This window comes from Dendrobates tinctorius, unplaced genomic scaffold, assembly GCF_039654945.1.
Source record: "Dendrobates tinctorius isolate UK_male_01 unplaced genomic scaffold, ASM3965494v1 ptg000075l, whole genome shotgun sequence".
Lineage (NCBI taxonomy): Eukaryota > Metazoa > Chordata > Amphibia > Anura > Dendrobatidae > Dendrobates > Dendrobates tinctorius.
This window is the reverse complement of record NW_027361743.1, coordinates 32,175,170-32,189,269: the sequence shown is the minus strand read 5'-3', so window position 1 is coordinate 32,189,269 and position 14,100 is coordinate 32,175,170. Positions and strand designations below refer to the sequence as shown.

Below are 14,100 nucleotides of genomic sequence, written 5' to 3'. Positions count from 1 at the left end.
ACCACGCACCTCACTACCCCGATAATTTCTCATCTGCCATGTGCCTCACTGCCCTTCTCTTCATCCAGCATGCAACTCGCTATACCTGTAATGCCTCTTCATCCGCCAAAAACCTCACTGCCCCTGTAATGTCTCATCTGCCATGTCCCTAGCTACCCTTGTCTCTTCATCCACCATGTGCCTCACTCGCCCTTTAATGTATCATCCACCATGTGCCTTTCTGTCCCTGTCTCTTCATCCACCATGTGCTTCTTCATCCACCACGTGCCTCACTCCCCCTGTAATGTCTCATCCGCCATGTGCCTCACTGCCCAAGTCTCTTCATCCACCACAAACCTCGCTGCCACTATAATGTCTCTTTGTCTGCAACGTGTCTCACTGGCCCTGTCTCTTCATCCACTATGCACCTTGCTGTCCCTCATGCAGTAAACTCTGGAGTAAGCCATTACCCAAGTTTTCAAGGAGGCCAGTAGCAGATGGAGAAGAAAAATAATTCTCAACATCATATATAAAGTCACACAGTGTCATTGTTTATTGTTCCTGTGCTGTCACAGCAGTATCTGGGCAGTAGTAATCCAATTTGTGAAACATCTTCTATCATACCTCATAGCTCCCAACCACCCTGGATCCGAGACAGGAGAGATCCAAGTGGTCAGGGCTTTGGCAACTTTTACTCACTCTGTATGGCAGAGGGCAAGATGCTGCAGTTACGGCCACAGGTTTGTTACATAGAGGCTTCTATATGGAACATGAAAAAATGCATGTAAAGAACTAAAGAATCAAAGCTTTTCTGTGCTATAAAAAAAGCAGTAAAAACGCTGCTTCACATCTGCATGAAAAACGAAAAAAAACAAAAAAAAAGTAGCATTTACGCTGTGTGTGTACATGGCCTTACAAATGCCACCTTAATAAAACTACAGCTCGTCTCACAAAAAAACTCATGTAGTGAAACTTAAGTAAAAATGATAAAGTTCAGTGTGCCACAACTCTGAAATAATGAACAAAAAATAAATCCACAGGTCCCAACTAGGGATGAGCAGACCCATGGATGTTTGGGTTCGTCAGGTTCGGCCGAACTATAGTTAAAAGTTTGGTTCGTATCCGATCTTGACCCCAAATCCAATAAAAGTCAATGGCGACCCGAACTTTGGTGTTTTAAAATGGCTGTGAAATGGTCGTAGTAAGGGCTAGGGGGCTGCAAAAGGAAGCTAAATATGGGTAAGGGCAGAACAAGTGCAGCGAGAACAAATTTGGATAGCTAAAAGACTTAGAATAACATATAATCCCCAAAAAATGGATGAATCTAAAAAGTATGTGAAGTGGATTTGATTAAAAAATTTTTTTGAAGATGAGGCCCTGTACCACAACAGCTGTGTACACATGGATGATACAGAGAAACTGCGAATAGTCATCAAATTAGTCCCTGTGCATTGCCTTTGGTAAGCTGATTGATAAGACAGGGCGGCCATTGTGTCCTGGAGGCCATCCTCGCCATTGTTAAGCAAGGGGTGTTTTCTCTCTGCCTTCCGCATCTAATAATAAATAATAAATTTTATTTTTATAGCGCCGACATATTCCGCAGCACTTTACATTTCAGAGGGGATTTGTACAGACAATAGACATTACAGCATAACAATAATCACATACAGTAGATTATAACAAATACCAAGAGGAGTGAGGGCCCTGCTCGCAAGCTTACAGTCTATGAGGAAAGAGGTAGACACGAAAGGTGGGTGGTAACAGTTGCTCTGATTGTATGGACCAGCCATAATGTTAAGTGTGTAACAGTACAGACACAGAGGGCTAATGGAGGCATAAAGCATGTGGGAACATGATGCGGGGAACCTGGTTATGGTAAAACTTTTGGCTCTGCCACACAGGGATAGATTAGGTTAATGTGTTGGGGTGGTAGGCCAGTCTGAATAAATGCGTTTTCAGGACACGCTTAAAATTGTGGGTATTGGGGACTAATCGTATTGACCTGGGGAGTGCATTCCAAAGAATTGGCGCGGCACGTGTAAAGTCTTGGAGACGGGAGTGGGAGGTTCTGACTATTGAGGATGCTAATCTCAGGTCATCAGCAGAACGGAGGGCGCGGGTAGGGTGGTATACTGAAACAAGGGAGATGTAGGGTGGTGCTGAGCCATGGAGGGCTTTGTGAGTGAGGGTAATAAGTTTATACTGAATTCTGGAGTGGATGGGTAGCCAGTGTAATGACTGGCACAAGGTAGAGGCATCGGTGTAACGATTGGTGAGGAATATGATCCTGGCTGCAGCATTCAAGACAGATCTGGACCTGCCCACAAAGCGAGCCGCTCTCCTCCCGACCAATCCCCCCCCCGTGCCATACGGGCTCCGTTACACGCTGGTGTTCTTGGAGTACAATGAATCAAGTTTAGAATCTTGAGAGGGATCGTGATAAACGGCTACCACACCAAGGAAGGCAGCAGTCAAGCAAATTAACCACTGCTCAACTGAGTCTGCAGTTGATGTTGTAATACACAACAGCCGTCTATGACAATTTAGAGCCCCTGTAATTGGCATGAATAATTAAATCCTTTAATGAGCATCTATTGGAAGGCAAATCTGGTGCCAGCATCCATGGTAATTACAGCTCCAGAAACGCATAGTAAAGTCTCTCACCACTACCGCGCACGCACGGATGGTACAGTGAAACTACGATTGGTCATTAAGTGAGTTAATTTTGCCTGCATGGTGGCTCAGTGATAAGCACTGCAGCCTTGCAGCACTGGGGTCCTGGGTTCAAATCTCATCAAGGACAATGTCAAAAGGACATTGACCCGTATTTATTTTATTTTTTGAGTATACTGTTTTAAATGGGGGAGGCGGTCCTGTTACTGTGCAGCGTGATACTATGTCGCCTTTTATTTTCTTCATGTGGTGTAATGTAGAAGTTGGGAAAAATAAGTAATGTGTTCTGCAAGCAGTGCTGTAGATAACTGTGTTATTTCCTGCAGAGATGAGCCCTGGCTGGAAGAAGTGATGGTGGTCTGTGCTGGATTAAAGATGAAAGACTTCACCTAGAGGCATCACTGGTGAGTCAGTGTGTTACCTATACACTGATACTATATACAACGGTCCCGGGTACAATGTCACCAGTGACCACTGTATTACCTGTGCACAGACACTGGACACCAAGTCCAGATCTCCTGTGTATAATGGCACTTATGGTGATATTACTAGTGTTTTTTTATTACTGATCAGTATTGTAGTATTTGGTCATTATGTGGTGGTAATATGTGGTCTGGGCATGATGCGGTGGTATTTGTTCCTTGTATGTGATATTATTTGGTCACTTTGTGGTGGTAATATGTGGTCTGGACATGGTGTGGAGGTATTTGTTCTTTGTATGTGATATTATTTGGTCACTATGTGGTGGTAATATGTGGTCTGGTCATGATGTGGCAATATTTATCACCTGTATGTGAAATTATTGGCCATTTTGAAAAAATTGAAAAATAAATAAAAATATGCCTAAATTGTATTGCATATTTTAACAAATGTTTAATAGTTTAGAGTAGAGTTCGGTCAAAAGAGTCTACCGTGTCGTGGTGGCGACTTAAAAAATCTTCTGGCCAGAACAAGAGCTGCTGGCTATCTGTGTGATGGGAACTATAAGGCTATGTGCACACGTAGATTTAGGTCCTGAGGATTTGGAAAAATCTGCAGGTAAATTCTCAGGTCAAAAGACCTGCGGTTTATCTGCGGATTAGCCTGCGGTTTCACACCTCTACAATGGAGAAGGTGTGAAACCGCTGCGGATTCCGCACAAAGAATTGACATGCTGCGGATATGAACCCACGGAAAAATCTGCAGCATGTGCACAGCGTTTTTCAGTTTACCATTGAAAACAATGGTACTGTACAACACACCTAAATCTGCTACGGACCCGCAGAGCCTGAAACGCTGCGGATCCGCACCGTGTGCACATAGCCTAAGTGCACACGTTGCGGATTCTGCTGCGGAATTTTCCATGGGTATTTTGGTAAATTCTCAGGTCAAAAGACCTGCGGTTTAGCCTGCGGTTTTCCCATGCGGTTTGACACCTGTACAATGCAGCAGGTGTGAAACCGCTGCGGATTCCGCACAAAGAAGTGACATGCTGCAGATTTGAATCTGTGTGGGAAAATCTGCACCGTGTGCACTGAAGTTTTTGTTTTCCATTGAAAATAAAGGTACTGTACAACGCAGCAAAAACTGCTGCTGATCCGCAGCAGAATCTGAAGCATGTGCACACAGCCTTAGGCTATGTGCATGTAGGGGCGGCGAGGGAAGACAAATTTGGAGGTGATGCTGGTGATGATGCTGATAGGCGGGGAAGGTGTGCTGATCCAACAGAACTGGGGGGTGACCCACTTCTTAGCGCAAACAGACTGGAGACTAAGACAGTACTGTAGTTCATCAGGTCTGGTTTTATTCACCGACTTTGCCGACGTCCATACTTTAACACAGGACTGTTCACTTTTCCTCCTCACACAGACCCGGGTACCTTAGATGCCTCTGTGCCACTGTAGTGGTGTCCTCTGCGATTCTCCTTTCTGTGGCTGCCCTAGGCACTTCCACCCCAGCGCTTCCCCATTCAAAGTACACCGGTACCTATTACGTTCAGACTGTCTCCGTCTGATGCTTCTGTGTTCCTGGGTCACCCCCCGTGACCGTCTCTATTGCCTGGTGCTCTCTAGTGCGCAGCAGACCCTCCTTTCTAGTGAGCTCCCCTGGCTGACTGCACGTTCTGGAAGCTTCTCCCAGCCTAGGTAGCTCCGCCCACTGTCACCTGACAGTCACCTTTGACCAATGAGTGTGAACTTGACCTGTGGCAGTTCTGGAACCACTCTCTTCCGTGCTCCCCACTGCCCTCTAAGGCTGTGTTCACACAGCGTTTTTTACCACGGTTTTCACTATAAAACCACTAAAAATAAGCTGCACAGTCATTTCTATGCATTTTGCACTTTTTGTGCACATTGATGCGTTTTTTACCGCGAAAAAAACGCATTGCGGTAAAAAAACGCAGCATGCACATTAATTTTGCGGATTTTTCCGCGGTTTAGGCTTCTCCCATGCTTTTAGAACCCGCTGCGTAAAAAAACGCATCAAAACCGCGCAAAAATAGGTGCGGTTTCTGGGAAGGGAGTCAAGTTTTTGAGCAGAAATTTTCTGCAACGTGTGCACTTAGCCTAATGGTCACACTCAATACGACACCCTTTTTCCTTCTTCTCAGTGCCTCTCTTTCTACACTGACTTATTCCCTCTGCCTTTTGCTAACAGCAGATTTCTCTGTCAGGTCTACCTCCCCACATGCACACGCTGCGGATTCTGCTGCGGTTCACCAGCTCCTCCATTGTAGAGGTGATAAACCGCAGGTACAAATTAATGTGTGATAGGTGAGAAGTGGAGTTTTTCCGAGAGAGTGCGGTGAGACTGTGGAGGCGGGGCTGCCGTGGACCCTGGGCGGAGTCTCAAGGGGGCCCCGAAATTCCTACTGGCAGCCCTGACTGTGTGCACAGACCGTAACATTCCTGCAGCCGTCACCTCACAGCGGCCGCGTCCCCAGCGATTCCCTCCTCCCTCCACCCGTTCCTCCTGCCTCTGCCGCGCTCACTACAGAGAGGGAGGAGGAACACTGCTCGCCACCAATCAGCATACAGCACCTGCTGAGCTGAGTGGGCGGGGATTAGAAGGGACCAATGAGCACAGGCGAGGGGCGGGGTCCCGCGGGATAACAACAGTCGGGTTGCGTGACAGCGGCTGTCACTACAGGACCGGCCTTTGTTCACATGCGGCGCTGGGATCCCCGCACAGGTATTACTGGCCACCGCGTTATCTGTCAGCTGGGCGACTATGCGTGCTGACAAGCGATACCGCAGTGTGTCCGTGCTGTCTGCATTAGTCACTTATTATACGGTGGAAATGATCAGAGGAAGGAAACTTACAGCCAGTGAAAGTGAAAGAAGCTCTCTGAGAACTGGTTAGGGGGGTGACAGTGGCAGCCTGGGGGTCTGCATCAGTGCAGGGGCTGTAGGAACATGGGGATCATACACTGTAAAGGGATGGCTGAGAGAAACTTTAAAGGGAGTTCCTTAATCTAAATAACTCCCCTTTAAAGCGTCTCTGTGGGTCATCTGTGCGTGGCCCGGGTCATCTGTGCGTGGCGCGGGTCATCTGTGCGTGGTGTGGGTCCGCTGCCCCCGGCCCTGGGGCTTTCGTGCTCCTTCTTGGGCTTTGTTCACTCTAGTGCTGCAGCTCACGTGACGGTGTTGCCTGTGACACCGGTGATTGGCTGCAGTGGTCACGAGAATCTCGCACAGGTTATTGCCTCAGGCAGCGTGCCTACAGTGAGTACTAGGGGAGGCTTTGTTTTTACTCCATACATAACCGAGCCACCGGATGTGGCTCACGTGGCCGGCGCTCTCATCACCAGTGTCCGACCGTCTGTCTCTGGGCCACATTAGAGGACACACAGAGGAAATACAGAAATACATCTACGGTAAGTAATACAATGTCGTTGTTTTTAGAGAGCTGTTCTATGTTACTCAGGGCTGTGGAGTCGGTATAAAATGGAGCGACTCCTAAAATATCATACATTGGGTGCAGTAGTACAATGCAGGATGGGCTGCAAATGTTTACAAAAGAATTTTGGAAAGTTGTGAAACTTCTGTTTCTGATCTGAGGATCTCGGCTTTTAGCGGCAGTGAATCTGTGCTGCACTTTATGCACATGCTCAGTAATGACCAGTGCTGTGAGGTTGGAGTTGGAGGTTTGGCTTACCGACTCCCACAGCACTGGGTTACTTTCTTTTTTTTTTTTTTTCTTTTACTTTTAAAATATCAAATATAAAAAAAACCCCTCCTTTTTAAAGGCGTTGTGCCACAAACAAAAGTACCATATATACTCAAGTAAAAGCAGACCACAGTATAAGCCAAGGCCCTTAATTTTGCCATAGAAAACTGGGTAAGCTTTTTGACTCGAGTATATGCCGGGTATGCATGGCTCCCCCGGTCCCTGTCCTGCTATGCATGGCTCCCCCGGTCCCTGTCCTGCTATGCATGGCTCCCCCGGTCCCTGTCCTGCTATGCATGGCTCCCCCGATCCCTGTCCTGTTATGCATGGCTCCCCCGGTCCCTGTCCTGTTATGCATGGCTCCCCCGGTCCCTGTCCTGTTATGCATGGCTCCCCCGGTCCCGGTCCCGTTATGCATGGCTCCCACGGTCCCGTTATGCATGGCTCCCCCGGTCCCGTTATGCATGGCTCCCCCGGTCCTGTTATGCATGGCTCCCCCGGTCCTGTTATGCATGGCTCCCCCGGTCCCGGTCCTGTTATGCATGGCTCCCCCGGTCCCTGTCCTGTTATGCATGGCTCCCCCGGTCCCTGTCCTGTTATGCATGGCTGTCCCGGTCCTGTTATGCATGGCTCCCCCGGTCCCGGTCCTGTTATGCATGGCTCCCCCGGTCCCGGTCCTGTTATGCATGGCTCCCCCGGTCCCGGTCCTGTTATGCATGGCTCCCCCGGTCCCGGTCCTGTTATGCATGGCTCCCCCCGTCCTGCTATGCATGGCTCCCCCGGTCCCTGTCCTGCTATGCATGGCTCCCCCGGTCCCTGTCCTGCTATGCATGGCTCCCCCGGTCCCTGTCCTGCTATGCATGGCTCCCCCGGTCCTGTTATGCATGGCTCCCCCGGTCCTGTTATGCATGGCTCCCCCGGTCCAGCTATGCATGGCTCCCCCGGTCCCCTAGCCTACTCGCCCACCAGCATGCCCCTCACAGCATCTCTGTGGTCCTGGCGTCTTCGCAGCATCTACTTAGTTCCGGCTTCCAGCAGCTCTTCCGGTGCGATTACGTGGCGCCACTCGTTAAGGTAATCCTATGGGAATGGAGATGTGTGCATATTTATTACCTTAATGAGCAGCGCCACGTGATGGCACCGGAAGAGCTGCTGGAAGCTGGAACTATGGAGATGCTGCCAAGACGCACTCTGAATTCCCTAATGGTGTGCTTCTTTCTTAATAATGAACCTGTACCTAGTGCAAGAAGCTCCGACTGTCATCGTCCAGCCCTGAGCGGCAGGTGAGTCACAGGTGACCATGACAGATCCACATTACAGCTGGTAACTGTATGACCTGTGCTTTATATTTGGCGGCGGGATCGTGTTTTATTGTTTTGTTACAAGTCTCCTAATTAGATACATTAGTTCTGGAGACACCGGCACTGTGTATTCGCTGCCATCAGTCGCAATCCGCGGAGAGGGGAACTACAGTAACGTTGTCCTGCAGGTCAGGAATCGTTGTCACATTTGCATTTTAGGGTTAGATACAAAGAATTTTCATTGCTGTAAAAAACGAACAATGATGGAGGCAATGTCCATGTGAGATGAGCACTCGGTTCCACCTTAGGTCACAAGGGTGGTCATCAGCGTAAGGGTGTATACACACGTGGCAGCTCTTGTGCTGAAATTTGTCACTGTCGCGCTCTTCTGAAGTTGATGGAAATCCATGCACCTACTGAAGAAGTCTCCCCATTCACATGTATGAAATTATCAAAACAAATCACCTTAGATTGCTCTCGGGCGACAGCTATTCCTCCATCCTCCCGTGTACATGTCTTCAGTTCTTACTGAGGTCACCGAAAATACTGTACTTTTGCAATAGCCGCTCATAAACTGCTCAGGTATAACTTGCTGACCTAACCTAAAAGCCATGTACTCGGCGCTTTTCATCTGTAGGAATGGGAAGAACTCCGACCACAGGAGGTGAAGCTGTAGAATCGGCCGAGGATGGGACCTGCAACTCTCAGTAAGCTACTCTGATTCCGGAACTCTCATCTGATTCTGTAGCTTCAACTCCAGTGGATGGGAATATGACTCGTGCCTGAGATGGAAAAAGCCCTTTAAAGAAGTTTAACCAAAAAATGAGAAAATAGATACCCTAAATACACACGTGGTCAAAATTGTTGGTACCCCTCATTTAATGACTGAAAAACCCACAATGGTGACAGAAATAACTTGAATCTGACAAAAGTAATAATAAATAAAAAATCTATGAAAATGAACAAATAACAGTCAGACATTGCTTTTCAACCATGCTTCCACAGAATTCTTTAAAACTAAAACTCATGAAATAGTCCTGGACAGAAATGATGGCACCCATAACTTAATATTTTGTTGCACAACCTTTTGAGGCAATCACTGCAATCAAACGATCTCTGTAACTGTCAATGAGACTTCTGCACCTCTCGACAGGTATTTTGGCCCACTCCTTAAGAGCAAACTGCTCCAGTTGTCTCGTGTTTGAAGGTTGCCTTTTCCAGATGGCATGTTTCAACTCTTCCCAAAGATGCTCAATAGGATTTAGGTCAGGGCTCATAGAAGGCCACTTCAGAATAGTGCAATGTTGTCCTCTTAGCCATTCTTGGGTGTTTTTATTTTTAGCTGTGTGCTTTGGGTTATTATCCTGTTGCAAGACCCATGACCTGCGCCTGAGACCAAGCTTTCTGACACTGGGCAGCACATTTCTCTCTAGAATCCCTTGATAGTCTTGAGATTTCATTGTACCCTGCACAGATTCTAGACACCCTGTGCCAGATGCAGCAAAGCAGCCCCAGAACATTACAGAGCCTCCTCCATGTTTCACAGTAGGGACAGTGTCCTTTTCTTGATATGCTTCATTTTTCCATCTGTGAACATAGAGCTGTTCCATTTTTGTCTCATCTGTCCATAGGACATTCTCCCAGGAGCTTTGTGGTTTGTCAACATGTAGTTTGGCAAATTCCAGTCTGGCTTTTTTTTTTTTTTCCAACAATGGTGTCCCCCTTGGTCATCTCCCATGAAGTCCACTTTGGCTCGTACAAAGACGGATGGTGCGATCTGACACTGATGTTCCTTGAGCTTGAAGTTCTGCTTTAATCTGTTTAGAAGTGTTTCGGGACTTTTTTTTTTTTTACCGTTCGTATTATCCGTCTCTGTGATTTGTCATCAGTTTTCCTTCTGTGACCACATCCAGGGAGGTTGGCTACAGTCCCATGGAGCTTAAATTTCTGAATAATATGTGCAACTGTAGTCACAGGAACATCAAGCTGCTTGGAGATGGTCTTATAACTTTTACCTTTAACATGTTGGTCTATAATTTTCTTTCTAATCTCCTGAGACAACTCTTTCCTTCGCTTCCTCTGGTCCATGTTGAGTGGGATACACACCATGTCACCAAACAGCACAGTGAGTATCTGTAGCCGTCTGTACAAGCCACTCACTGATTCCAAGATTGTAGACACCTGTGATGCTAATTAGTGGCCACACCGCAATTTACCATGTCCCTTTTGTCACATTATTTTCAGGGGCACCATCATTTCTGTCCAGGCCTATTTCATGAGATTTATTTATTTTTTTTAAATTCTGTGGAAGCATGGTTGAAAAGCAATGTCTGACTGTTATTTGTTCATTTTCATAGATTTTTGATTTATTACTTTTGTCAGATTCAAGTTATTTGTCACCATTGTGGGTTTTTCTGTCGGTAACAGTTGACCATGTATGTTAGTATATACTGTGGGTACGGAAAGTATTCAGACACCTTCAATTTTTTTTTGCAGCCATTTGGTAAATTCAAAAAAGTTCATTTTTTTTTCTCATTAATGTACACTCTGCACCCCATCTTGACTGAAAAAAACAGAAATGTAGAAATTTTTGCAAATTTATTAAAAAAGGAAAACCGAACTGTCACATGGTCATAAGTATTCAGACCCTTTTCTCAGACACTCATATTTAAGTCACATGCTGTCATTTCCTTGTGATCCTCCTTCATTGGAGTCCAGCTGACCAAACTTGATTTGTAAAGGTGCACACCTGTCTATAGAAGACCTCACCGCTCACAGTGCATGTCAGACCAAATGAGAAGCAAATCCACTATAACTTAAATATAAAGTGCAGTGCACATGTGTTATTAGTAATCATTCTGACTTAACTTCCCTGCTATCCCAGAAAGCCATATCAGAGGGTTAAAGGGAACCTGTCATCGGGTTTGGCCGCTATAAGAAGCGGCCGTTGTCTTTCAGGGCTGATATACAGCATTCTATAATGCTGTAGATAAGCCCCCGATCCAACCGGCAAGATAAGAAAAATAAGTTTTACTATACTCACCTGGTCCGGTCTGATGGGTGTCACAGGTCTGGTGCCTTTCATCTTCTTGCGATGCCGCCCTCCTGATTGCTTCATGGTCCCTGGCATTGCGCTCCTGCACAGGTGTATTTCTCTGCCCTGTTGAGGGCAGAGCAAAGTACTGCAGTGTGCAGTTGCCGGGAAAGGTCAGAGAGGCCCTGCCCTCTGCAGGTTATCAAGAATAGAGGGATCCCCACGTATTTAAAACAGCATATATATAAAAACAGCATGGGTTCCCCCGGTTTTTGACAACCAGCCTTGCCAAAGTTCACAGCTGGGGGCTGGTATTCTCAGACTGGTAAGGGGCCATTGGTATTGCCCCCCCCCCCCAGCCTAAAAACAGCAGCCCTCAGCTGCCTAGAAAAGGCACATCTAATAGATGCGCCTTTTCTGGTGCTTTGCCCAGCTCTTCCCGCTTGCCCTTTAGTGGTGGCAAGTGGTGTTGATGTCACCTTATGTTACATTTTGTATTGTTGGGTGAGATCAAGCCCCACAGCTTAGTAATGGAAAGGTGTCTATAAGACCCATTGAAAAAAGTGGGCTGCATAGCATTAGCCAGCCCACCGACAGCCACAGGCGCACGGAACTCCGTCTTCACTGGACGAGGAATGAACAGAGGGAAAAAAAAAATGTTTGTTCCAGCTCCTTAAAAACTCAAACTTTTTATTTAAAATGCAGAGAAAACAATTCAACAAACGCACCAATATCATAATATATGAATGTATAGAACCAATGCTGAATAAATATGATGCCAGAATAATGGACCAAAATACGGACCAATCGCAAAGGTAAACACAAACCACACAGAAAAAAGAGCGACAACAAGTCCAAAATTATTATGAAATATCCATAAAAAGATTCTTTATTATAAAAAGCATACAGATGAAAAGAGCAAATCACCACAATGTGAAAATTGGCTAAAAGCCCAAGACACTGACACATACTTCAAACATCTCTAATGGAGTGTAAATCACAGCGAAAAAATATATATAGTGTTTAAACAAACACCAAAGCACCCCCATGTCATTAATACATAGATCATAATATTAGATGAAATAACGCAGGGCAGTGCTGACATGCAGAGGCACTCCATTAGCACTCAGTACATATATACTTAAACATACCTAATTAAGCCAAACGGCAATGGGGAGAGGAGATGAGAAGATGTACCAGCGTCATAATAATTTTGGACTTGTTGTCGCTCTTTTTTCTGTGTGGTTTTTATTTAAAATGCAGTCAAATAAGACACCTATCCATTACTAATCCTATAGTTATGTTAAATAAAGACACAGCCAGAATAAAGTCCTTTAGTCGAAAAAATGCCACTCCTTTTATTAATCTCAATTAAACCATACTTGCTGCATCGCCTAATCCAAGCGAAGCCATCTATGTCCTGTAATAAAAATAAAAAAACAACAATATACCATACCTGTCCATCGTGTCCCACGCCGTAATCCATGTCTGGGGGCTAAATAATTTTCAACCTGGAGGGTGCCAAGATGCGACCGTCCCGGCTGAAAACCACTGGTGAATGAGCTGCTGAGAGCGCAGCCTCATTCACCAGCGGTGACGTCATCGAGACCGGGCTGAACTGCGGTGACCTCAGAACCGTGGGAAAATGCTGGTGAATGATGCTGCACTCACATCTCTCATGGTTTTCAGCCAGAACGGTCGAATATTGGCACAAGGTTGAAAACTATATAGCCCCCAGACATGGATTACGGCGTGGAACACAATGACTGACAGGTATGGTATATGGTTGCTTTTTTTATTTTTGGCTTATTACAGGAGATCGATGGCTTCGCTTGGATTAGTCGATGTAGTAAGTATGGTTTAACTGAGATTAATAACGGAATCTGTCACTTTTTTAAATAAAGGACTTTATTCTGGCTGTGTCTTTATTTAACATATAACTATGATTAGTAATGGATAGGTGTCTTACAGACACCCCTCTATTACTAAGCTGTGGGCTTGATGTCACCTAACAATAGAAAGGTGACCTCAACCCCACATATTACCCCACTTGCCACTGCTACAGGGCAAGTGGGAAGAGCCGGGCAAAGCGCCATAAAAGGCGCAGCTAATAGATATGCCTTTTCTGGGCAGCTGTTGCCTGCTGTTTTTAGGCTGGGGGGGCTATATCAATGGCCCCTTACCAGGCTTATAATACCAGCCCCCAACTGTGAGCTTTAGCAAGGCTGGTTGTCAAAAAATGGGGGGGGGGGGGGGGGACCCCATGCCGTTTTTTTTTTTAATTGTTGTTTTTTTTTTTTTTCTTAAATAGAGTGGGGACCCCTCTATTCTTGATAACCAACCTTGCTGAGAGTTGCAGACCCCAGCTGTGAGTTTTGCCTCGTTGGTTCAAGAAAATGGGAGCCCACGTCGGGTTTTTCATTCAATTATTTCATTATATTGCAGGTGGCGGCTGAGGGGGAAACCCTGATCATCCGCTCCTGCTGTCACAGTTATTAGCGGCAGCAGTTGTTGGATGATGGGAGTAATTGTCCCAAAAGCCCCCACATGCTGTCATTTTTCGGATATTAATATAACTCTCATCATTCTCCTCTGCTCGCACCAATCGGCGGCAGAGCAGTGGAGAATGATGACCATCGTCTTCAGCACCTGAGCGCCGGGGAACAGTGCTTACTGTAGCGCTTCTTCCCCGGTGGCCGTCTGTGTGGTACTGATGTGGCACAGGGTTGCCACACTTGTTCTGCACGTATTACACACAGACACGGATATCTCCGGTACCAGTGTTTCCGGTACTGGAAATAAAAGGATGTGTGAAACCGGCCTTAGAAATTGCCCCGGGTTCTGTCCCTATCAGAGGTCAGTGAGTTGCGGGACTCCGGTCGTTGTGATAACTACAATGCACAGACTTTCCGTTCAGGACAGAAGTTTTTACAACAGCTGCGATCAGCAATCTGCGCACTCCTCTGT

General features: G+C 46.3%; 1 protein-coding gene across 8 annotated transcripts in view; it reads left to right on the top strand.

Annotated features, from left to right (window-relative positions):
• The first annotated feature begins 2,978 nt into the window (after nt 1–2,978).
• Nucleotides 2,979–14,100, top strand: part of SLC46A3 (solute carrier family 46 member 3) — a 47,136-nt gene continuing 36,014 nt past the window's right edge. For 2 of the 8 annotated variants that reach the window (XM_073583157.1, XM_073583153.1), the window contains exon 1: nt 6,137–6,505. The gene's annotated coding sequence lies outside the window, so the exon portion shown is untranslated. Of the gene's footprint in view, nt 3,057–5,720; nt 5,821–6,136; nt 6,506–7,969; nt 8,082–14,100 lie in introns of those variants that run through there. The other 6 variants (XM_073583155.1, XM_073583151.1, XM_073583152.1 and 3 more) reach the window with 6 other exon arrangements.